Source organism: Xenopus tropicalis, chromosome 8 (assembly GCF_000004195.4).
Source record: "Xenopus tropicalis strain Nigerian chromosome 8, UCB_Xtro_10.0, whole genome shotgun sequence".
NCBI lineage: Eukaryota > Metazoa > Chordata > Amphibia > Anura > Pipidae > Xenopus > Xenopus tropicalis.
In genome coordinates this window covers 46,577,639-46,605,247 of record NC_030684.2, presented here as the reverse complement: position 1 = coordinate 46,605,247, position 27,609 = coordinate 46,577,639, and the positions used below count along the sequence as shown (strand labels likewise).

The 27,609-nt window shown below is 43.6% G+C and overlaps 1 protein-coding gene across 1 annotated transcript in view; it reads right to left on the bottom strand.

Annotated features, from left to right (window-relative positions):
- The window catches only part of arhgef9 (Cdc42 guanine nucleotide exchange factor 9), a 216,215-nt gene extending 192,145 nt beyond the window's left edge, over window positions 1-24,070 (bottom strand). Inside the window, exon 1 of the mRNA XM_012965915.2 lies at window positions 23,521-24,070. The gene's annotated coding sequence lies outside the window, so the exon portion shown is untranslated. The remainder of the gene's footprint in view (window positions 1-23,520) is intronic.
- Window positions 24,071-27,609: the final 3,539 nt, after the last annotated feature.

The window sequence follows — 27,609 nt, the reverse complement described above, 5'->3', positions numbered from 1 at the left end:
GTCTGTTTGTAAGGATAGATCCATGAGATTTTTTTAAGCCATATGCCACAATTATTGATGGATTCAGCCCGTAGATTAGAGTGAGGCGGATGGTAGTTAGGCTTGGATGATGAGCCCAGGAGAGTACAGACAAATCAGGGATGCTTGGCGTTCAGGTCACAGGCAAAATGTCAGAGAATGCAGATAACAGGAACAGACAGATAACAGACCAGGGGTCAGAATTGGGACAGCAAAGCTCAGAAGCAGCCAGGGGAGCCTGTCAGGGAAGGCACAGCTGGGTCAGCACCAAGAGCACATTCATTCACTACAAGCCAATGAGAGCTGGGACTGAGTCTGTTACATCTATGCAATTTACTGTATAACTTTCTAAGTACATCACAAAGTCCACTGAAAAGGATAAATGTGTCATTAATTAAACTTGTGGCTCAGAAAGTTTCCCAGACCAAGAAACCTTTTTCAATGCCAAACAAGCTAGGAAATTCATATATATATATATATACTAAGATTTGGAGGCAGTTTAATATAATGTGATCCATTTCAGAAAGCAATCTAAATGCACTCACTGTCAGCTGAATAGAATCTCACTGTACCTAAAGCTGGCCAAACACGCACCGAATATCGTACGAAACGAGGTTTCGTACAATATTATCGGTGTGTGTATGGCAAGTCGGCGAGTTGACCGATATCGCAGGAGGCTGCTGATATCGGTCGACTCACCGATCGGCCAGGTTAAAAGATTTTGATCAGGCGCCATAGAAGGCACCTGAGCAAAATCTGCCATCAGGGCTGAATCGGCAGAAGGAGGTAGAAATCCTATTGTTTCTACCTCCTTATCTGCGGTTTCAGCCCTGAACATTAGTGGCGGATTTAACGATCTTTCGTGTGACCACCTAAGAGGGTAGCATCTGACATTACTGACATCCATGCATTCTCACTGTATCTGCTGTATACCTGTACATAATAATGGAAAGTGACTTCTTCAGTTCCCAGTAAGTAGATCATGGCAATCAAAAGCTTTCTGTGCCATAACAAATCTGGTAAAATGCTGGTGGGTTTAATGATGCACAGTAGGCCCGTACAACTGCAGCCCTCTGCCTACTTAGGGGCTCCATAGACTGCTTTGTATGATTTTATAACTTGTATATAATTTGGCCTATGTAGTACATTAGGTAATTGACATGGGAAAAATTGGACAGATCTGGAGATTAATTTTACAAAAAGAATATTATGGCAATTAGAAGCTTTCTTTGCCAGTTCTATAATGGCTTGAAATCAGGATTATTGGTGTACAGTAAGAATGGCATCTCTTAGAATAAAGCAGACATCCAATGGGCTTTGTGCTTATACAGTGACAGCCTGTAAACCCCCACATGGAATCAGTGACATGCCAGCGCTCTCAATAAACACTCTCTAAACTAACAAGCACTTAAACCTGCCTTTAAACTGTCACTCAGCCCCCTGTTGTGCAAGATACTGCAAGAGGGGAGACACAAATCAGGACACGCTTCCAGGGAGAATCCATCTTTACACAAACTAAGCTCTTCCCAACATGATGGATCAACTAGTTCTCTTCAGCCATCAAACTTCTCTTTTTCTATGATCTATGACAAAAAAAATGTTGTTCTGCACTGTAATGTTTTGTTCAGCTGCCAGACGGTTCTGTTTCTGATCGTGCAAAGAAGCTCAAACCAACGCATTATTATCTTATTGTTACAAAAGCAGTGCTGAAATATACCTGTGATACTGGATAACCGCCATTGTTCTTTGGTCACCAGGGCTGCCAATACTTGTCTGTGGTACTAAAGATAGCAATTGCAGGTACAAACACAGTGGGGCTCATTCATAAATACTGGGAAAGTAACCCATAGCAGCAATCAATCAAATGTTTCCTTTTACTGTTTACCCTGCACCTGGCTAAGGAAAGCCAATCACTGACGGCTGCTACGGATTACAAATTTGCCCTATGTTTATAAAAGAGCCCCGGTGATCATATTTGTATAACAGTTCACAGTTTGGCACATAATGCAGATGACTTAAAAATCCAATGGAAGGGGTAAATGTATGGCAGCTGGCAGGAGACTATTAGGTGATTGCTTCATGAGGTCCCTCTGCTCTCAGGCTGGCCAAGATAATCTGGTCCCCAAAAGCACTTACAAAAAGCCCACTATGCTGGTCCAGGGGAGGAGAGTTGAACCATTTAGTACACACAAGTGGGGCGTATTTATTATGCTGTGTAAAACTAATTCGCCAAGTAAAAAGCTGTGTAAAATAAATGGATTGCCATCTGAACGCCGGATATTATGCTGGATATTACGCCATTATTTTCCATAAGTTCCGGTGGAAGAAAAAACGCATAAAACAATTACGCCAATTTTACGCTGTTTTTACGCCATTTTTACACAGCGAAGCCTGGCGTTGTGTGCCGAATTTTCTCGCCGTTTTTTACACAGCATAATAAATATGCCCCGGTGTGTATATAGCATTGCTGTATTTGATATTAGCTATCTAACCTTTTTTATACCCAGTGTCTCAAAATGATTGGGTCAACAAATGGGGCATTTTTGTCACAGGGGCAAACAGTTACTCCCATGGAGCTGAAGTACGCCTGTAAGAAATAAAAAAAAATAATACCATGACCAACATCATGATTATGCTGCAATATAAAGAGAATCAGTGTTCCTCTGCTTAGCTATTGAGCCATCAGTGATTGCATGGACCAGCTAAGGTTGAACCATGCGTACCATGGGGCCCTATAACAAACAAACACATTCAGACAGACTGGCTCAGCCCTAGGTGCTCAACACCAGTCCAGCTGTGGCATGTCATTCTCTAAGGCTGGACATGGCCCATTTGTATGTGTCACCATCAGGCTGGGGTACAAGTGTGTGCCGTTAGGAGATAAGAAAGAAGATCCTTCATGCACATCTGATAACTATTGCCCTTGTGACCCTGGAATTCCTCTCCATGCAGGGGTATTTTTACAGGCCGGTAATGGTACCGTTTAACCTCTCTTTCTTTAACTTAATAGCCACAGAGAATCATAACCAGTCAGTTGCCATTTTTATTATTCTGTATCTTTTTTTTAAGGACAATTGGTTTCTATTTAGGAGTTTTGCTATCATAATATAAAATAGAATAATGTTGTGCATAAACCTGCACTGTGATATTTTTATCCCAGTGCTTCTTCTTTTTCGGGCACTTACTGAGGCACTGAACTCTAACATATAGGATAGGGTAAAACATTTCGTCCTTGGGCCCCTGTTAAGGTATATTTCTGGGTGTTGAAACACCTTTCTTTCAGGAAAATGCTTCTTACAGTCAGGAATGTGTTAATAGCTCTGATAAAATTTGAACTGATAGCAATCAATCAGGAATTTCCAGTTTAAATCTATACTGTATCTCTCAGGACAGGGTAAGCTCCTTACACAGTAATGAGAAAGCAACAGAAAATAGGAACATACCTGTTTATTTAACGTTGTAGCTTTTTGTTGTTATATTGTAGATAGTGACAATGGTACAAATCAGTAAAGCAAGAACCACTTGGGGCTGATTCCTGCGGATGAACACAGGGCAGAAATCAGCCCCTATTCTCAGCCTTTCCATGTGCAGGTATGCAATTTTGGCACCGAAATGTGTGCCTGCATGGGCCAGCGCACTGGCAATGGTTACCAGTACACAGAAAGGCTGAGAATCATCCCCATGTGGCTGTAGCTTAAAAGTGGCCAAACACTGGTGGATTTTAGCTGCCGATATCGGCCCTTTAGACTGATTTGGCAGCTTATCTGCCCGTGTATGGGCAATACCGATGATCCTGAGTCTGACCTGGAATTGGCCAGATCTCGATCAGGCAGGTTTGATTTTTCCGTGGGACTGATTCAACAGCACCTATGCCCGCTATTTTAATTTGATCCATTGGCCAGTAGCTGGCCACAAATACATATACTTATCTAGAACTGTAGATCCTTCTTCTGGATTATAAACTCACTGCTTCAAATGTAAATTCTCCTGGGGAGGTTCCTCAGACCTGTTGGGTTTGGTTCTGTTTGTTGCTTTGTTTGCAAATCGATTGTGCATTCATGTGTTTCATTCTTCAATAAATCAACTTTTCAAAACACAAAGAAAGTTTTTCCACACCTTTTACTGGAAGAATACACAGACAAGCTGTGGAAGGTCATTAACATATGGCAATAGGCTAGCACAAGCATTCACTATGAGTAGACACCAGGGCCAGAGCACTGAGCCCTAGAGCTTCCATTTAAACACAGCCTGGCATTATACTAAGCCAGGGATATTGCACAGGGGGATACTTTCAGAATGTTGTAATTAGTTCTGTACAGGGCTGCGTGTACAAGTAGTGCTTTAAATACAAACATACATCCATACATAGTAGCTTGCAGTAGTTTGCATTTCCAATAATGATTGCCTGACAAGCAATTGCACCCCTGTTTGCAAACAAGTGCCATTGTGATTGGAGTAAAAAATCATATTTACTGCCGGCCTAAGTTTGTATACAGCAACAAACAGAGCTGCAAGGTAGGTGCTGGAGGTGAAGATGCCTATATGTCTGCCCCATTTGAATGACGTGCAGACTAACTCAGGCTGTGTTTAAAGTCTGATGCTATTTGCACAATGGCCCATGCATTGGGCAAAATGCATAAAAATTAGCCCCTATATCTGTTATCCCTATCAGACAAGGGAAGATGAATTTTATCACAGTTTTTATGGATACAAGTAAGAAAGATCTTATTCAGGTATAAATGTTAAAGATTCTCTTAACCAGTTCCCTATAAATAACATTGGTAGCAAGTATCATATTTATGGGCCAGGCCGGTAAAATACCAGTTGGGTGGCAACCCTACCAGGACCACCACCATAAATATTGGAAATCAATACAAATAAATGAACAGAACCCCCCCCCCACCTTCTCCATGAGGCCATAACGTGCTACCAGGGCCCAAATTAGGGTTGCCACCTGTCTGGTTTTGACCCAGACAGTCTGGTTTTCAGAAAGGCTTTCTGGGCCAAAACTGCCTGCCTGGTTTTCCTAATTTGATGACCGCTTCATAGCCCGATGATATCACAGCTCTGCACGCGTGATGTCATTGTCCCACACCATGACATCATCGCCCACACCTCTGCCCAGATTTCATAAGGGGGAACGGTGGAAACCGTAGCCCAGATATTGTCTTGTTGCCCAAGCGAGGGAGGCCCTAGATATTGGTGCACAAAACCCCTGAACCTAAAGGTGGCCACACACGTGCGATTTCCGATCTTTCGTGCGACCATCGTACAATCAGGCACAAACCGTTCAGGGCTGAAATGGCAGATAAGGAGGTAGAAACAATAGGATTTCTACCTCCTCCTGCCAATTCAGCCCCGACGGCAGATTTTGCTCAGGCACCTTCTATGGCGCCCGATCGAAATGTTTAAAATATGTTTGCATATAATTCATATTCTAAAACAGAGAAAAGACAGTACATCAGGTGATTAGCCAAAATATGAGATGAAACCCTAGCAACAGAGAGTAAGAGGCTCCATCTGTGCTGTGTTATGTCTTTAAGTAAGGTTATGTTTATTCAGTTACTACTGTGCCTTCGGTTTCTACGTTACAAGCTAAACACAACATGGCAGGCGTGGTACATTATGGCTCAGTGCTCTATTGTGACTACCGCAGCAGAGGGGACTGGGTTTTGCTGATGTAAGACCATTCCGCAGGCCTTTCTAATAACACTGGCACTGCAGGTGGCAAGGCCGCAGCTACACGGTACATTGCTGATGTGACATGCATTGTAACGCTGACAATAACCAGACTTTGCACACAGCTCCAGGGACAGTAAAACATCCTGGAGACACTTTATCTCTGGGCAGTAAAAATACAGGCTTCTTCCCCGTGCACCAGTCTGGACAGTGATCAGCACACTCTGACCTCGGGTTTCCTGCCATGCTGAATTTCATTGGGTTTATCAGCAAATGGCTAATTCACGCGCTCTAATGATCAAATCAATCAAATCAAATCAAATGAGCTTTATTGGCAGGACCAAATACATTTAGCATTGCCAAAGCAGGACGGTGTAATGGGTGGGGTTAGGGGGTCAGTATATGGAAATTGGGGGATTTAAGGGGTGGGATTATGGGGTCAGTATATGGGGATAGGGAAAGTCCTGTCTGTCTCAGTCTATGACAGTCAGTTATGTATTGCGCTGCCAATGTTACTGTCGGAGAATGATTCTCACGCACTCTGAATGATTCTCACTCACTATGAATGATTCTCACTCAATAATAATGATTCTTACTCACTAGGAGTTATCCTCACACACTAGTAATGATTCTGTTAAATATTGGGCATTGGGTAGGATTTTCATTTACTAGTGACTTGCCAGCACACTGTGACAGGATGCAGAGCCAATTCACAACCCAGATATTCACTCAGGCCAGGACACAGGCCTGGGCCCACGATGCCAGTATGGCAGACTGCCCCTATAGAAAAGCAAAGAGTATAAATTAACATTTCATGTTATTTTGCTTATGCTGTTGGCACATATTTTAAGGTGAATGTGTTTTATACACATAGGATGAGGAAGGTCAGAACTAGGGTAGACATGACAGGAATTTGCCTAGGGCGCATCATTAAGGGGGTGCAGACCTATTTCCAAAGTGAGCTACTAGCAGAGAGGGAGTCACAGGTTGGGGAGGTGTGTGGCTGTAACAGAGATAGGCGGGGATGGTGAGAGCAGAGATTGGGCAGGCTGGCACTACTTTTTGTCCTGGCTCTAGGATGAGGCCCAATATCGGGCCATGTGTCACTTATGGGGAAGCAGCACCACAAAAACCGGCCTATGGCTAAATATAAATCACACAATGTTGGAGTGCTCTACCTGTTGTTATTAAAAAATTCCTAAAATGTAATTCTGTAAAAAGTTAACCTCTCCTTTAAAGGGTCACCTTTTGCCTCACTGTGGTACAAGTGGGGGTAATGTATTATATGTATTATGTATTATAGGATTTCTCTTCTCACTCTGATGCTTTTATCTATAACCATGTCCGGTTCTCCGACCCTCCTGTTATCCCGCAGTGAAGCAACATTTCCTTCCAGCTGCAGGTTGCATTGCAGGCAGATTTTCCAGTCCTTGTATGTCTGTTTTATTCATGCCCTTGCACTACTGCATATTAGATCTAGCAGCCCATTCACAGATATTGTATCGGCTGATCCTTCCCCAGGATTAAAGGCTACAGCAGCCCCACGTGGTTGCACTTTTGGACTGGAGTCAATCTGAGTTTTTTATTCATATACCGGTCCAGACACTCACACCTTACTGAAGGCCGCACACTGCCAGTATTTACATAGCGGAGATTACCAGATTAGGGTGTCTGCAGAGATATTAGCTGTTAATAATGTTCTATTATTCTTTAAACCCTTTAAGCAGCAACGGATGTCAATGATAAACACCTGTCTATAGAAATGTGTTGTTTTTCATGCAGCGCATGTACCATCTGGCAAACTTGTTTTTACAGGTTGAAGTGTGTGTAGGCAGGGGTACAGGCAGGGGTACAGGCAGGGGCCCCTTGGCACTAGAGATGTGCAAGTCAGCTACAAAGTCACCTTCTGTGCTGGCTGGGGTCCAATATCAGTTCTGCAGTTGTGAGCTTTCACCTCAACCTCCCTTTTACTGTACAGCAAAGCACCACTGGCATTAATATTTTACAATTATTTGCACATTATATAATCTGGGGTCATCCAGCTTGTGGGTTCATTTAGCTGTCAGGGATTCTGGGAGTTTGCTCAGCCCAGATCTAACAGGGCAGAGGATGCTGGGAGTTTGGCCAGCCCAGATCTAACAGGGCAGAGGATGCTGGGAGTTTGGTCAGCCCAGATCTAACAGGGCAGAGGATTCTGGGAGTTTGGTCAGCCCAGATCTAACAGGGCAGAGGATGCTGGGAGTTTGGTCAGCCCAGATCTAACAGGGCAGAGGATTCTGGGAGTTTGGTCAGCTCAGATCTAACAGGGCAGAGGATGCTGGGAGTTCGGTCAGCCCAGATCTAACAGGGCAGAGGATGCTGGGAGTTTGGTCAGCCCAGATCTAACAGGGCAGGGAATGCTGGAGGTTTGGTCAGCTAAGATCTAACAGGGCAGGGGATGCATTTTTCTTGACTAGATGATACTGTGTGTTTAAGAAGTGAAACTAAAAAGTGAGTGCTGTCATTTATAACAGCAGTTGTCAGGCTTTTTCAGTTTAAGCCCCATTTAAAGGTCAATGAGCCCCCCTTAGCTTGTGAAATGTGCACAGATAAAGGAAATATCAGCATCTCAGTCATTCAGCCATACACATTCACTCCCAAATCTCACCCTTCTCAACCTTCGAGCTGGGCTTTCAGTTGCATCTAAAAGAGCAAATGGCTATTCATTCTCCATGCTTCTCTTCCCAATGTGTCTTTAGGCCGAACCTCCCCCCCCCCCCATACACATCAAACCCCCAATGGGACAGCCCCACAGTTTGCGCATCGATGAGATCCAGTTTCTTTGTTGTGCCTCATACAACATGTATTTCCTCTCTTTCCCTCTGCGTCAGCTGAGTTATCCCTGGGTACAGAGTGTGGTGTTACCCCAGACAGGAGGAACCTGGCAGCAGCAAGGCATTCTCATTACCTAATGTAGATACCCAGCAAGGCAGCCGGCCAAATTCAGATTTGTCTGTCACGTGGATAGGGTTTAATATCAGTAGGAAGAGGTGACCAAGAATAAAAACCATGGCAAGCAAGACTTTGTCTGAGAAGAAAAAGTGAGCTACAGTTAGAGAAAGTACAGCTGGCCATGATCACTGCAACCGAGCCATCTCGTTCAGTAATTGTGAATAAAGTGTAAGCTCCCTGGTCAGTGAGGGTTATGCACTGTCATGAATTGTTTTAAAGGACCATCCCAGAGTTCTTTTATGAAACCAAAGCTCTGATTGGCCTATGTCCTTACTGCATTGCACAGAGGGTCATTAGCCAACCAATTTGTGTTTTACCATTCAGAAAGCAGCAGCCCAATGCTGTATGGACAACAATTGCAGTTGAACAATGAATTTCAGCTGTAAAATTAAATGCGGTTGAACATTATGCCAATACCCCTCTATATAGTGCACATCTACAGCTGCTGCCAGTTGCAAAAAGAAAAGACCTGACATTTATCTTAGAGAAGAACTTTAGCTAAAAATACCTAACCTTGCACTTGTTAGTGTTCATTTGTACACAACACATTTATCTTTGAGAGACAGAGAGAACACCCTGCGGATAAATCTCCATCTCGCCTTGCATGCAAAACAGCTCTCCTGGGAAGCAATTCAACTTTGCTATAAGCTGATAGCAGAACCACTGGGAATTAAAAGCACAGCTAGGGTTCATGTAGATCCAGGGGATACAGGGGGTAATGCAGCCAGAGGCCTTATGGGAGAGGGGGCCCCATGGCAGAGGTAGATATAAAAGTTAATTTTGCGGGTTACAGCAGGGGTGGAGCTTGTGGCAGAGTGGGTGGGTTTTGGGTGGAGTTATAGCATGATGGGGAGTGACTGGGATAGATTATCGGTTTCATTGGCAAGTACTGGAAGTTTTGACTGCAACTTGTGTCAAAAGATACATGTGCAATTTCAAAATCATTTTAATACAATGAATGCAAGCTCAGTCACAATTACACTGGAATTATGGGAAAATTCTTCATTCTGGGTACAAAGCATCATAGATGTTGTATGAATTACAATTTGCACATACACTTGCACATCAAATGACCCCTATAGTAATCCATGAATGTGTGTAAAGAGTGGGCAGCAGATTTCAGAGGTAACCTGTGGCCTCCATATGTGAACTGCAATTCCCAAATCTAAGAAAATGGCCATGCATTATAAATCTCTGTAGAACACGACGGCACATTCCGGCGCTATATGAATAAAGAATAATGATAAAATGGCAAGCTGGAGACTGCAGCCTGCCCCTGACACACAAAGTGCTGCATATTATCATGGGACAGTTCTGCTCACCTCAGTGAGATGGGGATAGAATAGAAAGCATCACTAAATTTCATAGCAGAACTAAAGAAGCGGCTTACAGCAGGCCTCTAGTGAAACGTATATGTCCCAAGGGTATGGAGGATGTGTGCTCTAAACAAATTGATATTCCGCTCCCCTAGCAGCCCTATAGCACAGTCTAGACATAAACAAGCAACACAAATGTAACAGCAAAAAGCATGGGCCTAATTAGCAATTCTTAAAACACTGAAGGAAAAAACCATTTCCATAAATTAATAATCCAACAAAGCCTGCTAGAAAAGAAACGCTCCGTATCATCCTATTGGCGTCAATATCTCAGGTCACTGATCTACTGCCGCTTACTGGTGAAGGAGCACAGGCGCTCACTTTGGAATAATAAGCAGCATGTTGGCTTCAAAATAAGTACTTTGGGGCACCTCTACTAAACAGTGCTATCACATTGTATAAAGTGGCACTGGCTGTCTTTACCTATCCAGACTCACCCACCCACACGTCTTAGGGCTAAAGGTGGCCATACACTGTAAGATGTTTGCTTGTTTGGTGAGGTCGGTTGGAGTGAGCAGATCTTCTCCCGATGTGCCCACCTATGGGCTAATTAAAAAGGCAGGCATAGGCACTGTCGGTTCAGGACCACAACAAGCTGATGCAGTCCCCAATCCGAGGGAAAAATCAGACCTGCCCGATCAAGATCTGCCCAATTTCAGGCCAGACTTTGGTTGGGGAGGATTTCGGTGGTGCCTATACACGGGCAGATAAACTGGCGAATCAGTCTAAAGGAATGATATCAGCAGCTGGAACTGGAATATGAATGAGGGGGGCCTGAATAGAATAAAAAATAAAGAGTAACAATAACATTATAGGTTCACAAAGTAATAGTTTTTTGGCTACTTAGATTGTAAGCTATATGGGGCAGGGACCTCCTTCCTACTGTGTCTCATACCACATGGCACTTATATATATATATGTTTATTGTATGTATTTATTATATCACTTGTCCTCTCTGTGTGTAATTTTGTATTCTGTAAGACTGTACAGCGCTGCGTACGCTTGTGGCGCTTTATAAATAAAGTTATACATACATACATACATACTGGGGTCAGTGCCTGGAAAAAGGCAAAAGAATAAGGCAAATTATTCAGAAAAGCAAAAACAAACAATGAAAAGGTGCTAAGAATAAGCCTTACTATAACAAACTGTTAAGGCTATGACACATGGTGCTACTTGTATCCAGCTACTTGTTGCAGCTACAAAATGGCAGAAAATATTCTGCTATAAACAGTACTGAAAATTGCCTCTGCTAAAACACACGTAAAGACACGTGACTCCATGTGTCATTGCCCTTATACTTCAAACGGGGTGATGTGGCACCCTAGTATAAAAGATTGATATCTAATAAGCCTTAGGGTATGACACTCAGGCTCAGATAATGTTGTTGCCTCAAACAGTGGCACATATGCAGCACTGGGTCCCCTGCTCATGAACCGCGAAGTCTGCTTCTTCTATTGTTGTAAAACTCTCGCTCTCAGGTAAGAGTGGAGATTTCTACAACTATAGAGGAACCCCGTGGTCCAGCCCCCCATAGTTGCACCACTGTCCCTGTACCCATACATTCAACTAATGCAGCGGTAAGGTGGTAACCCCAAACCCATGCAACTCTATAGAAGAGCAAGAGTGAGCAATTGCTTTCATACCAAATATGCCACATGCCAAACGGCCCAAAATGCACATTTAGAAACTTTATAACAGTCCCATACCGCCAACATTATTACATGGGACATTTACTGCAGCAGGAAACAGCAGTGGACAAAATACCCCTCTCATCCGTTTTTTTCTGCTGGATGAAAACAGCAGGCGTGCCACACTAACTGTCAAAAATGGTACAGCAGCTGTATTTGGACAAACCAAAAGTCAAATATATAAATAGCATGAGTCAGAACTTACACAATTAAAAAAGTAACAGAACTGCTTAAACTTAAAGGTGGATTCCCCTCTTGAATGATGAATCTTCAGACATCGGCAGCATGGCTGTGACGGTGCCTAAAATAGGCAATTTTTCTTGTGTGACAGACCGAGCACATAAGTGTTTTCTTTACATCTATTTCAGTAGGATTGGGAGATAGGAAATTCACTTTTAATAAAGACTATACAAATATGTTTATAGTGCTCACATTCCAGAAGCGATGTGCTGAAACAACACCTACCACATGCTGCAACCACCAAAATGGGTTAATGGGTAAAAAAGCCACACTCCTCCTCCCACATTCCAGTCTCACCTCCCTGGCTCAAACATCCACTTATTTGCTTCATTTTCAAAATCAATGCCCCCCTCCCTGCCAAACAGTCAGATTCTCTCCCACATGCAAACTCCTAGCAGCACAAGGGCACAGAGGCTCATGGCACAGACGTGCCAAAAAGAAATATACACCCACGGGCACACACACAGGCACACAGACACACACATAGCAACAGAAGCAAACAAAAATGTGTGAAACAGATATACACAGAGATGCTTGGGCAGACAATACAAAAGGATAAAACTGGCACACAAAGCAGATAAAGGTGCAAAGGTGAATAGCACAGCAAGACACAAAGAAATACACACAGTAGCAGAATAGTAGGGAGCTGCATAACAAAGAAGCAATACTGTATAGCACAAAGGGCAACCAATTGGCAAAATCAAAAATATCAACCCAAATAATGGCATAAAAGTGCAATTTGAACAATTAGGCCTATGTGTCTAGCATCAACACCCTACTGCAATACACAAGAAGCAGTAAATATCAATATATGCTACCTCAGATCAATGTCTAGGTTTATATATGTCTGTGGAACACAGATCCCATAGTAGAAACAGCTGTAACGTTTATCATATCTGCCTTTCTGAGGCTAAATTCTAAACGCACCAGGCACATGTTACAAACCCCAGCGCCCCTAGCTATAAAAGAAAGCCATAAAACTATACATTCCATAAAAACAGAGCTGCAGGAGGAATAGAAATTGACAGACGTCTTCATCCGTACATAAATGTAAGCTACAAATCTTTGGCGGAAAATTGTATTTGCAATGGTTGTCAGATTCCTGATCTGTCATTTTGTGCCTGGAAGTTCAGATTTTCAAGCACATCGTAAAAGCCAGTGATAAGCCAAAAAGTGTAGAACTATGTTCTGGAGAAGTACCCAAATTACCTTAAGATTACAGTTACCCTTACTGATACAGTATATATACCAACAATTATAATGCACTTGACCATACCCCTGGTCCGCCCAGAGAATGGATCCCCAACCTTTGTTACTCACAAAAAGTGTTGATGAGCCACACAAGCATGAAAAAAGTTGGATGGAGATGTAGAGAGAGTCTGCCTTCTCAATTTTTAGCTACAGTCCTTCAGCTGACAAGGAATAACCCTTGTATTGGAAGGAAATCCCTCATAGTATGGCTCCATCTTGTCTACTCTTCCATTAGTGAGATGTCTTGTGGCTCACTGTGTAAATCACCACCATCATACCTGGATCAGCAATATCTTTCATGACTTGTCATAGCTTTGTGAATTGATACATCTGATTTACTAAGATGCGTTTTTTTCTGGCCTTGAAACCCGATATGTTATAAATTCCATGTAACCACGATAATTTCGATAGTTCTAAAATGTCTCGACAATGCTTTTATCATTTGTACGAATATATTGCAATTGCGTTTCGAAAGTCATGAAATCTTTGGCCCGAAAAGTTCGTAAATGCCACAAGGCTTTGAAGCCTTTTATGTCTGGCTTTGAAAGCCTTCCATAGGACTCAATGGCATTTGACAGATAAAACCTGGCAAAAAAATAGTCCAGATGAAATTGTAATCATGGGTAACGAATTCCGAAATGTTCGTATTCTTTGTGCAAAATACGTTTTTTTCCGTGGAAGTTTACCAAAAACTCGAAAAACTTGTGGAATTTTAACGAAATTTTTGCATACATTCCGAAAGGTTCTATAATTTAGAAAAAATATAAATATATCTCCAAATTGTTTAGTAAATGTGTGTATCCATACAGAAACTGGTGCTGAAATGTAAAATAGTCAGCTGAAGTCCACTTACCCTCCTAGGACAACTAAAGAATGTGAAACAACTTAATCCTTGAATATAACTTTATTATCTCACAAAGCCAGACCTAGGCCATTTAGCAGGGATCCCAACCTTTTTACTTGTGAGCCACACAAGCAAGAAATATAAGGGCTGTGATTGGCTATTTGGTAGCCCCATGTGGACTGCTGGCCTGCAGGAGGCTCTTCTTGGAGTAAACCTGTCTTTGTGCTTCCAAAACTTGCTTCCAAGTCAGAAATTCAAAAATTGGCACCTACTGAGAGCAACATCAAAGCTCACAAGTAGCTCACAAGTGGCTCACAAGCCACTGGTTGGGGATCACTGGCCCAGAACAAGCTGAGACCCACTCATTAATACCCCAATTCACCATAACCTACTTCCTGGCCTAATTTTTAAAACAGAATTATTCCATTATTCCAATTATCCCATAAATAACTGCATAACAGGGGTTACATTGAGTTTCCCTGTTCAGGGGAAAGTTGAGCAGATATGGAGCCCAGAGCCCATCTCTTATGGCCCATGATGGATGAGGCAAATCTGCCATGGATATACAACCAAAGCAAGCCAATCCAAACCTATAAGTGAATGAGGTATTAACCCAAAAAAGTTATCGGATCGGCCCAACTGGGGCACAGCACTATGTATAATCTCTGTCTTGTGATAGACAAGATAATACTCCCTTAGGATGGGAACTTTGCAATTCAGTAAGCTATATGTGCCTTGAGGTTTTTTTTTAACTTCTAGCACTGTAAACTAGAATTCTGGCAGAAGGAACCCTGTGAAACTTTGCTGTGTACAGTGGAATTTCTCATATGTTTGTTCAGCCTTACTGCATGCAAACCATTCATAAAACTTGTTACAGGTTGGTTAATGTGTTTGGAGGATTACCTCACGCATTACCTCACTCATTTTACAGATGGTCCTTTCCTTTGCATACATATTATGTAATAAATGGCTTACTGAAAAAGCTGAGATAAAATACCTCGATAAGCCTTTCTTATGAGAATAAGGCCCTGGCTTCATATAATCCCCCAGCATAAAGGTTTCCTGCTAACAAAACTGTGAGGGAGGACATTGTTTACTGGTAATATAATTATCTACCTCGCGAGGACCAAACATGGAGAAGTTTCAGTTCCCATGTTTGATCTGTTTACTCAAAAAACCATAGATTTTTTCATGATTTAAAAGAGAAGAAAAGTACGAAGTACCATCCCTGGAGGAGGCCCCCAAGTGATTTATACTTTTCTTCTCCATTGAAATAACAGGCAAGAAGTAGGTCCAACACAATCCCTATTCATTGTACTCATACTGAACAAGAGGTATCCTGCCCCTTTAACACTATTGTTCACATGGCAAAGTAGCTCAATGCGTTTTGTAGCCCTGACTATTCTAGGAAAAAAGAGTATAAATTCTGTGTGACATTGGCCACAGGAAAATGCACAGTCACATTCAATGAATTTATAGTTTAATTAGTATTTCTGAGCAGACTCCAGATAACGTATATTGAAATTATTTTGGAAATGATCCATTAAACCAAGGGTACTGATTGGCCCCAGCCAAATCAGCTAGTAATGGAACTGGCATAGCAAGTATTCATAAACTACAATGCGCAGCCACACAGCCCCCCTAATGGTAGCTCTGATTGGACCAGGCTTCACAGTGCTCTCTGAGGGGCTCAGGTTGCAAATAGGCCAAGGACATGCAGTCCAGGGATTCCATTGCTTACTCTGTCTTCCATAGACTATAATGGATGGTTGTACACTTACTAGAAACAGAAATAGCATTAATATAAAAAGTGAAAAGTGCAACTGCTTTTAGCCATTTTATATCTTCACCCTCTTTATCCTATGTTTTCGTTTTTGATTGCAGGGGCAGATAGAAGGGAAACATATAATTTTCCTGCCAAGGTCATGTGAAAACATTCTAGTGGCTTCCCAAGAGGCTGGCAAGTTACGGTGGTCAGTTCTTCCTAGGCCCAGGGCTAATCTTAGTGTGGGTGGGGTACAATACAGCTTGTGTGGGGTCCTGCTATTTAAATATAGGGCTGCCCAGCTATCACAGGACTACAACTAGCAGCATCTGCCAATAGTCGTTAGCTGGTTGGGAATGTAAGAAATTAATGGGGTTACTAACTCTATTTTCTATGTTTACCCTTGATGTACCCTTGAGGCCCCAATAACACCTGTACAGCTGATCAGAGCACTGGTCATCACAATATCCACAATATCTTTGGCAGATCAGGAAAAGTGAGTGAACTGGAAGATTTAGTCATGGTCTTTCCCAGCGAGGCTGCGTGCTACAGTTGTATCCTATAATTGGCTTCCACCTCTTAAGTCTTTAAACGCTGGTATCCAATTTATAACAATAAGCAGTTCTTTAAATAACAGATGGACTTGGTTCAGTAGGAGTCCATCCTCTGGCAGCACAGCCCTTTGTTTTGATAACCTGTTTTAGACAGTAAGAGTTTAATTCTAATAGCATAACAAGTCCAATGCAAATATTGGTCTACTTGGTAATTAAAGGATACATAAGTGGAAAAAAGATACAAACATATAACTACATTATGCAGCATTAAAATTATTCAAGAGTTCTAGGAGTATCCAGGATTCCACTGGGGATAATAGCTTCTGGGAAGAGACTATGGCTGTGGGATAGCAGGTATAGTAGGGAGAGATGGTGTCTATAGTAGCAGTGGGGGGATAATAGCCTCTGGGAAGGGACTGTGACTAAGGGATAGCAGGTATAGTAGGGAGAGATGGTGCCTATAGTAGCAGTGGGGATAATAGCCTCTGGGAAGGGACTGTGGCTGTGGGATAGCAGGTATAGTAGGGAGAGATGGTGCCTATAGTAGCAGTGGGATAATAGCCTCTGGGAAGGGACTGTGGCTGTGGGATAGCAGGTATAGTAGGGATAGATGGTGCCTATAGTAGCAGTGGGGGGATAATAGCCTCTGGGAAGGGACTGTGGCTGTGGGATAGCAGGTATAGTAGGGAGACATGGTGCCTATAGTAGCAGTGGGGATAATAGCCTCTGGGAAGGGACTGTGACTATGGGATAGCAGGTATAGTAGGGAGAGACGGTGCCTATAGTAGCAGTGGGATAATAGCCTCTGGGAAGGGACTGTGGCTGTGGGATAGCAGGTATAGTAGGGAGAGATGGTGCCTATAGTAGCAGTGGGGATAGTAGCCTCTGGGAAGGGACTGTGACTATGGGATAGCAGGTATAGTAGGGAGAGATGGTGCCTATAGTAGCAGTGGGGATAATAGCCTCTGGGAAGGGACTGTGGCTGTGGGATAGCAGGTATAGTAGGGAGAGATGGTGCCTATAGTAGCAGTGGGGGGATAATAGCCTCTGGGAAGGGACTGTGACTATGGGATAGCAGGTATAGTAGGGAGAGATGGTGCCTATAGTAGCAGTGGGGGGATAATAGCCTCTGGGAAGGGACTGTGACTATGGGATAGCAGGTATAGTAGGGAGAGATGGTGCCTATAGTAGCAGTGGGATAATAGCCTCTGGGAAGGGACTGTGGCTGTGGGATAGCAGGTATAGTAGGGAGAGATGGTGCCTATAGTTGCAGTGGGATAATAGCATCTGGGAAGGGACTGTGGCTGTGGGATAGCAGGTATAGTAGGGAGAGATGGTGCCTATAGTTGCAGTGGGATAATAGCATCTGGGAAGGGACTGTGGCTGTGGGATAGCAGGTATAGTAGGGAGAGATGGTGCCTATAGTTGCAGTGGGATAATAGCATCTGGGAAGGGACTGTGGCTGTGGGATAGCAGGTACAGTAGGGAGAGATGGTGCCTATAGTAGCAGTGGGATAATAGCATCTGGGAAGGGACTGTGGCTGTGGGATAGCAGGTATAGTAAGGAGAGATGGTGCCTATAGTAGCAGTGGGGGGATAATAGCCTCTGGGAAGGGACTGTGACTATGGGATAGCAGGTATAGTAGGGAGAGATTGTGCCTATAGTAGCAGTGGGGGGATAATAGCCTCTGGGAAGGGACTGTGACTATGGCATAGCAGGTATAGTAGGGAGAGATGGTGCCTATAGTAACAGTGGGGATAATAGCCTCTGGGAAGGGACTGTGACTATGGGATAGCAGGTATAGTAGGGAGAGACGGTGCCTATAGTAGCAGTGGGATAATAGCCTCTGGGAAGGGACTGTGGCTGTGGGATAGCAGGTATAGTAGGGAGAGATGGTGCCTATAGTAGCAGTGGGGATAATAGCCTCTGGGAAGGGACTGTGACTATGGGATAGCAGGTATAGTAGGGAGAGACGGTGCCTATAGTAGCAGTGGGATAATAGCCTCTGGGAAGGGACTGTGGCTGTGGGATAGCAGGTATAGTAGGGAGAGATGGTGCCTATAGTAGCAGTGGGGATAGTAGCCTCTGGGAAGGGACTGTGACTATGGGATAGCAGGTATAGTAGGGAGAGATGGTGCCTATAGTAGCAGTGGGGATAATAGCCTCTGGGAAGGGACTGTGGCTGTGGGATAGCAGGTATAGTAGGGAGAGATGGTGCCTATAGTAGCAGTGGGGATAATAGCCTCTGGGAAGGGACTGTGGCTGTGGGATAGCAGGTATAGTAAGGAGAGATGGTGCCTATAGTAGCAGTGGGGGGATAATAGCCTCTGGGAAGGGACTGTGACTATGGGATAGCAGGTATAGTAGGGAGAGATGGTGCCTATAGTAGCAGTGGGGGGATAATAGCCTCTGGGAAGGGACTGTGACTATGGCATAGCAGGTATAGTAGGGAGAGATGGTGCCTATAGTAACAGTGGGGATAATAGCCTCTGGGAAGGGACTGTGACAATGGGATAGCAGGTATAGTAGGGAGAGACGGTGCCTATAGTAGCAGTGGGATAATAGCCTCTGGGAAGGGACTGTGGCTGTGGGATAGCAGGTATAGTTGGGAGTGATGGTGCCTATAGTTGCAGTGGGATAATAGCATCTGGGAAGGGACTGTGGCTGTGGGATAGCAGGTATAGTAGGGAGAGATGGTGCCTATAGTAGCAGTGGGGATAATAGCCTCTGGGAAGGGACTGTGGCTGTGGGATAGCAGGTATAGTAGGGAGAGATGGTGCCTATAGTAGCAGTGGGGATAATAGCCTCTGGGAAGGGACTGTGGCTGTGGGATAGCAGGTATAGTAAGGAGAGATGGTGCCTATAGTAGCAGTGGGGGGATAATAGCCTCTGGGAAGGGACTGTGACTATGGGATAGCAGGTATAGTAGGGAGAGATGGTGCCTATAGTAGCAGTGGGGGGATAATAGCCTCTGGGAAGGGACTGTGACTATGGCATAGCAGGTATAGTAGGGAGAGATGGTGCCTATAGTAACAGTGGGGATAATAGCCTCTGGGAAGGGACTGTGACTATGGGATAGCAGGTATAGTAGGGAGAGACGGTGCCTATAGTAGCAGTGGGATAATAGCCTCTGGGAAGGGACTGTGGCTGTGGGATAGCAGGTATAGTTGGGAGTGATGGTGCCTATAGTAGCAGTGGGATAATAGCATCTGGGAAGGGACTGTGGCTGTGGGATAGCAGGTATAGTAGGGAGAGATGGTGCCTATAGTTGCAGTGGGATAATAGCATCTGGGAAGGGACTGTGGCTGTGGGATAGCAGGTATAGTAGGGAGAGATGGTGCCTATAGTAGCAGTGGGGGGATAATAGCCTCTGGGAAGGGACTGTGGCTGTGGGATAGCAGGTATAGTAGGGAGAGATGGTGCCTATAGTAGCAGTGGGGGGATAATAACCTCTGGGAAGGGACTGTGGCTGTGGGATAGCAGGTATAGTAGGGAGAGATGGTGCCTATAGTAGCAGTGGGGGGATAATAGCCTTTAGGAAGGGACTGTGGCTGTGGGATAGCAGGTATAGTAGGGAGAGATGGTGCCTATAGTAGCAGTGGGGGGATAATAGCCTTTGGGAAGGGACTGTGGCTGTGGGATAGCAGGTATAGTAGGGAGAGATGGTGCCTATAGTAGCAGTGGGGGGATAATAGCCTTTGGGAAGGGACTGTGGCTGTGGGATAGCAGGTATAGTAGGGAGAGATGGTGCCTATAGTAGCAGTGGGATAATAGCCTCTGGGAAGGGACTGTGGCTGTGGGATAGCAGGTATAGTAGGGAGAGATGGTGCCTATAGTTGCAGTGGGATAATAGCTTCTGGGAAGGGACTCTGGCTGTGGGATAGCAGGTATAGTAGGGAAAGATGGTGCCTATAGTAGCAGTGGGGGGATAATAGCCTTTGGGAAGGGACTGTGGCTGTGGGATAGCAGGTATAGTAGGGAGAGATGGTGCCTATAGTAGCAGTGGGATAATAGCCTCTGGGAAGGGACTGTGGCTGTGGAGTAGCAGGTATAGTAGGGAGAGATGGTGCCTATAGTAGCAGTCGGATAAGGTTCTGGTCACACAGAGCGTTTAATTCACTTTTCTTAGCCTGCGGTTTTTAGTCAGACAGAAGGAAACAGATCCTCTCTAAGGGTAAAGACACACAGAGCTATTTAGTAGCAGCCGCTTGCCATGGCTACTAAATGCCAAAAAATACACTGCCATAGACAATACTGAGAATTGCCTTTGGTTAAACACATGTAGAGACAATTATCAGTAAATAATCAGCATTGTCTATTTCTGTAGCCATGACAAATAATTCACACTAATATGTATCTGGAGCTGCATTGACAATTACAGTTGACCTAATAGCCAGAGATGTCAGCCTCCCTAGAACTAAATCCAGAGGATTTCTGGACACACCTATCACCTGCACAACCATGCCCAATTTCAACCTGACCCCACCCCTTGCACTTCCCCCCCACCACAGATCTATATACAGGTTGCTACAGATAAATCTAGGAGGCCTGACAGATGTGTTGCACAGATCTGCTTAGTATAACCTGTGTTGATTTAAACTGGCCATACACACACCGCTACAATTGTATCAAACTACATACTGTACTATTTTTTGTCCTGATAATTTTCATACCATAGAAAAATTGCAGTTGGTTAACAATAAAATCTGTATGCATGTGTTGTGTATCAGATATCATTGAGGGACCTACAGTGCATTTCTGGGACGTGAGAATTGCCTCTGCAGCTACTTGTCACAACTACAGAAATAGACAATGCTGATCAGAAAACTGACTGTCCACATCAAGACAAAACAGTGGGAATAGAAGTTAATGATTCCCATGCTGGGTACTGCTGCGCCTGGTTTCAGGCCTGTTTATGTCTGACTTACACTGTTTATGTTTCTTCTTTTGGTACTGACCTTCTGGCTAAGGGCTGATAACACGTGCTGGGTGGCAGGGGTAGCCTGGCTCACCATTCATTCTCCCTTCCACTGGATATGATGAATTAGCCCAAATCCAGTTCCATATTAAGGATAAAGAATACACATTCACCTTCATTTACTAAGCACAATTATCAGGCTCAGCCATAAGGGTGGGGGCCAGCAGTCAGGCCATCTTTTGCACATTTACTTGTAAAAGACTAACATTACAGTAAGTCATGCATCATTAACTGTCAGCTAGGAAGTATGTACTGTACGGGGAAACAGATACAATGGGGGTATATTATTCCTTATATAAATGTGTGTAAGCTTTGAGGCTGACTTTTAAAGGGGAAAACCAAAGCCTGGGCCTCAATTTTAATGGGGTGATGCAAGGCAAAGGAAAATTATATCAGTAACTGTGAGTATAGTAAGGCAAGATGTTATTTGTGGGATAGTGGGTATATAAATGTCATTTGTCCATGACTATAGCATGTGTAACAGTAACTATGGGGTAGTGTCCAGAGCAGGATGTCAATAACTGTAGGATAGTCATTATAATAAGATAAGATACAGATAGTAATTCTATGTCCACCCTGCATCCCATGGCTATCAAGGAGTACAGGGAGTTGTAGTCCAATAACTGCAGGAGAGCTGCAGCGTAGCATAAAAATAAAGGTGCCCCATAGAAGCTTTTCTGACCCTCTCCCCCAACAACTAACGGAAATGCCATATCTGTTTTTTTTCATATTTTCAAGAGGTTATATGTGCAGTACAAATAAGTTGTTTTTTATTGTTCAAGTTTTCTTTCAAGTTGAATTATCAGTACAGAGCTCCATTTATATAAAGGCCCAGGCCCATCATGTACCCTTCTGCTCCAAGAACTCCACCATATCCATAGCATTGTGATATTAAGTGTGAATTGGAGGAAATATAAGCCAAAACAATATTTTTTTCTAGTGAAAGAAATTACAATTATAAAAAATGCTCCCATATAAAATAAAAATGTTTAGTGGTTTTATATTTATTTGTTTATTGCACCTGAAAGCAGTGTCTGACTGTCCTTTTTCTGCACTCCGAGGTCTGACTGTGAGACCATGTAGCAATATTCAGCTTTCCTACAGCCACAATATGCTGGCTCATGCTACATTGTCTCATAAGTCAGAAACCACAGGGGCAGAAAATAGCAAGGGGCAAACAAGGCCTGCTTTCAATAGTAATTACATTTACAAATAACTATAAACCCACTGAACATTTTTAATAGTTGTATACTGGAAAGTTGCCTAGAATTCTTCTTTCTTTTATTAGGCACATTTGTATTTTTGGCTTTAGATGCCCTTTAGAGCTCTAGCTGCTGGGCTATAGTAATAAATGCGAACACGTGTTTGATAGTAGAGAACATACACAGGGATCAGGAATGGATATTGCCAATTCACTGTAAGGGTGAAGACACACGGAGCTACTAGCAGCAGCTACTTGTCACTGCTACAAAAATAGACAATGCTGATCATTTATTGCTATTTGTCTCTACGAGTGTTTTAGCAGAGGCAATTCTCAGTATTGTCTATGGCAGGCTATATTCTGGTATTTAGAAGCCGTGACAAGTAGCTGCTACTAACTAGCTTTGTGTGTCTTCACCCTGAAGGTGGCCATACACGGGCGATTCTAGCTGCAGATATCGCTCCTTTGGACCAATTTGGCATCTTATCTGCCCGTGTATGAGCTCAAATGATGGGACTTGATTTTTTTATTAGATCGGGGACCGCATTAGCTTGTTCAGTCCCAGAACCAGCAGTGCCTAAAGGTACTGTTTTACTTTGAGGGCCAAATGACTGAATTAGCCCGATATCACCAACCCCTAGGTTTGGATATCAGGAGTACATCTGCTCGCTTGAGGAAGCAGATCTTACCATGTACAGGCCATTCACTTTAGGGTGAAAACACACTGCGCTACTTAGTAGCACCTACTTGTCACGGCTACTAAAGGCCACAAAACACCCTGCCATAGACAATACTGAAAACAGCCTCTGCTAAAACACACGTAGAGACAATTATCACTAAATAATTTGCATTGTTTGTCTTCACCCTAAAGGCAATTACCGGCCACATTTAATTAGCATTATGACAGCACAGTGAGATCAGATACAGTTACCTGGTCAGGGCTGTAGAGTAAATCGCAGGCATCCCAATGGCTTTGTAATCTGCTGTCAATCCCAGCAGGACATTTACAAGAGCACCCCCTAATCCCAACACGGTGCGCAGCAGCAGCAGCAACAGGTCGCAGAACTTCGGCTCCACCGATCGCTTCTCATTCACCAAGTTCAGAGAGAGCTGAGATTTATAAAGCGCGGTGGGCAAAGTTGGTAAATCCTCCAGAGGTAGATAAAGCGCAGCATCCAGGGCAGACTAGAACAAATACAGGTAGAGACATGCAACCATACAGGGAAGCCAGAAACTTTGTCAGACAGAAGCGCTGCGACTGCGAGTGTCAGGCAGTTACACGTGTTGGCAGCGCTACTTTGAGCAGCGGCTCTGGGCTGTGGGATGAGCAGGAGCAGGGCAGCCAGGGGTGTGTTTATCCGTGAGAGACAGAGCTGTCTGACATGAACTCTTGCTTTCCAGCTGCAGGGCTGGGCTGCCTGTGCTCCTGCTCCCCCTGCCCCGCATTACCCTGCTTCACTCACTCCTAATCAGGAACCTCCAACTGCACAGTCAAAACTTCCTGCCTCAGGAATAATCCCATGGCCTTTGTTTTTCTTTCTCTCCTCTTCTCCCTGTCTCTCTATTTCAGGCCGGTGACACCATCGCTTCTGCCGGTCATTGTTTCAGCAAGATGACTTTTCAATACTTGGATTTTTTATTTTTATTTTTTCCTTTCGGCAGATTCCTTGCACAATTCCTTTAGAACAATTGTTCTTGTAATGCTGTTTGCCTTAACAAACAAGTGTACCAGACAAATAGCAAAGGTTATATACAGAGGGGAAAATCTGGCCTCTTTGGGCAAAAAAGTCTACTTTCTTACTGCTTTTGGTGCTTTTACTAGTGTATATCTGTCTATTTCTACTCATATAGACAGATGTCATACTCCTTTTTTTCTCATTTTAGATTGGATGCTCTAGGGCACCCCCTGTCCACCCCCAAACCACTATCAAATGTAAAAAGATTTGGGGGAACAACACAAGCATGAAAAGAGTCCCCAGGGTGAAAATAAGGGCTGTAATTGGCTATTTGGTAGCCCCTATGTGTAGTGATGAGCGAATTTTTTCGCCAGGCATGGATTCGCAGCGAGTTTCTGCATTTCGCCATTGGCAAATTGTTTTGCGAAACTTCAGTAAAAATTCGCAGCGGAAAAATTCGTTGCACAGATTTTTTTGCCGCGCGGTTGCGGCAAAATGGGCGCGGTCACGTAAAAAAGAGGACATGGCCGCGTCAAAATGGGCACGGCTGCAGCAAAAAAACGCGATCAACAAAAAAATAGCCGCGGCAACAAAAAATAGATGCAGGCTGCAAAAAATAGCCACGGACGACAAAAAAGACACAGGCAAAATGGGACAGATTCGCTCATCACTACCTATGTGGACTGGCAGCCTACAGGAGGTTCTTATTGACAGTAAACCTGGTTTTTATTTAACCAAAACTTGCCTCAAAGCCAGGAATTCAAAAAAAAGCACCTGCTTTGAGGGCACTGGGAGCAACATCCAAGGGGTTGGGGAGCAACATGTTGCTTGTGAGCCACTGGTTGGGGATCACTGACCTATGATCTTCTACGTTCTGCATTGATCAGAATTTGTATGCAAGATGTATGTTTGATGTATACTCCCTTTTACAGCCCTAAAGATTATGTTGGCCCTTTTATAAACATGTGTTATTATTATTTTTTTTCACATCTTGCTGATTCAGTAGAATTTAGGATACATGAAATTGTATGTGCTATTGTCTTTAAAGTAAGGGGACAGCATAGTGATATGTAGCCAGCTACTTGTCGCAGCTACAAGACATCAGAAAATACCCTGCCATAGACAATACTGTGCTAAAACACACATTGAGACAATTATCTGTATCACTGGCCTATCTATACAGCAGATCCTGTGGTCGAAAGGGGCCCAAGCGACAGGGGGGCCTGGACCACAGGGTCTGCAGTATTGGAGAATAATCAGATGAGCCCAGTTACGCAATAAAACATAGATAGGAGCACTTTCTTATGGTGCCTTAATATCTGTGCTTTTGCATCTTACTTGCACCCATGGTAGCAAATTAGCCTCAATGTGTTATGCCTAGGGAATAATATTGCTGGAACAAAGTTATAAACAATATATTAGCTGCCTAAGGATTTTGGGGCAACAAGTGCTCGAGTAGGTTTCCATTGCGAATAGATAGCATTTTAATCACTACTATATGAATCACATGGTACTTCATAACCCTCAAACAAGGGTAACTAATTTATCTAAAGTGGCCCTATCTGATGTGGCTAAGGTAAGGAGCAATCTAGAGCTTCCTGCATTGCTCAGTGTGATAGGATGTAGAATTCCTATCTTTTGTATCTGTAACTGGCGGCCAGCAAGAGAAGGGGGCGCCTCAGTTTTCCCCTAGCAGATGAGAGTGCCTTCAGTTCTAAGGATTGTTGGAATAGATTGTGTAAGTGTGAGCTGGCACATATGCTTGAACAAATGCAATGAGTGACGTATAGGATGGTAGAACATTAGCAGAAACAATAGATGTGCTGGAACACATGAAGGGGAATACAGAATATACTAATCTGTATTCATCTGTTGTAATCATAGATATGAGATCAGAGGCAGGTGAATGGGGAGCCAAAAGTGCCCCCTGGAATTCTTCTTTAATGTTGGCACTATGAGAGCTCTGTTGCACTTTTTCTGAAAGCTGATGGGACAGCGCCACCCTGGAAACAAAAGGTCCTGGAGGTAACTGCACCTACAGTCTGCATACGGTTGTCAACTGGAGTCACTTTTGTTTAGTTATCATTTATTAGTTATCATTTGTTTAGTTATCATTTCTGTCATGATTTTTATGGTATATTTTTATTTCTAAATTACACTGTTTACATAGCAAATAATTCACTGTACTATTTAAAATGTTATTCTTTAACCAACAAATGTATTTTCTTTAGTTGTTATATTGGTGTGTAGGCGCCATCTCAGTGCATTGTGCCTGAGTCTGAGCTTTCAGAAGGAGCTAGCGCTACACATTAGCAGGGCCGGAACTAGGGGTAGGCAGAAGAGGCAGCTGCCTAGGGTGCAACGCTTGGGGGGGTGCCAGGCAGGAGGGAGCATCTCCTGCCTACCTCTCTAGTCTGTGCTCCATTGCGCTTTGTATCGCACCCTTAAACCACCCCTCCCCCCCACGAGAAAACTGTGCATGCGTGCCAACACACCTGGGGGGGTGGTGGTGCGATACGAAGTGATGCAGGTGCGGGGTGAGGTCGCCGACCTGGTTGCCTAGGGCACCCAGTTGGCTTGGCACGCCTCTGCACATTAGAGCTGCTTTCAGGTAACCTATTGTTATTTCTGTTCTGTTTTTAGGAAGTTAGATAATAGAGGGTTTTTCCTGCTATTCTTATGTCTATCATAGGTGCAAGGATCTCTGACTTTGTTTTCATTTTCTACAATGCTGAAATCTTCTCCAGCCTTTAGGATGCCTGCTTTTTGGAAGGGTAAGGGGTCTAGGGTGTCAGAAATCATTGCTTCTCACTGTATTTAATCTATTTTTGGAGTCACTACCCTCTGTCTCTCACTGCATTTAATGTATTTTAGGTGCCACTACTTCTGCCCCTCACTATATAATGTATATATCTGGAGTAAATGTTTGTGTCAATGTACCATTATTTACAAGAGCATACAGTGTCTATATATCTATCAATCTTATACTGTACAAGCTAAATAAGGCTAAAGGCACTTGGAGCAGTTATGGAATAGTATATTTTAGCTGGCAGAGAAATGCTTGAATCCACCCAACATTATTAGGAGGCAGTATAGGCAGTTTTGCCTTTTTACCCACTCGCTGAAGTTAAGGACAGTACAAGCAGTGCTATTAGCCCATGGGAGCACTATCAGTTCAGGCAGCTGAATCCTTCAGCCAAGATGTCAGGGAGCTGCTATCTTGATACCTGCCAATTGTTCTGCTGGGGGAAGAGGAAAGGGGGTGATCACTCCAACTTGCACCGCAGCAGTAAAGTGAAGTAAAGTATAGTGTGACAGAAGTTTATCAGAGCACAGGTCACATG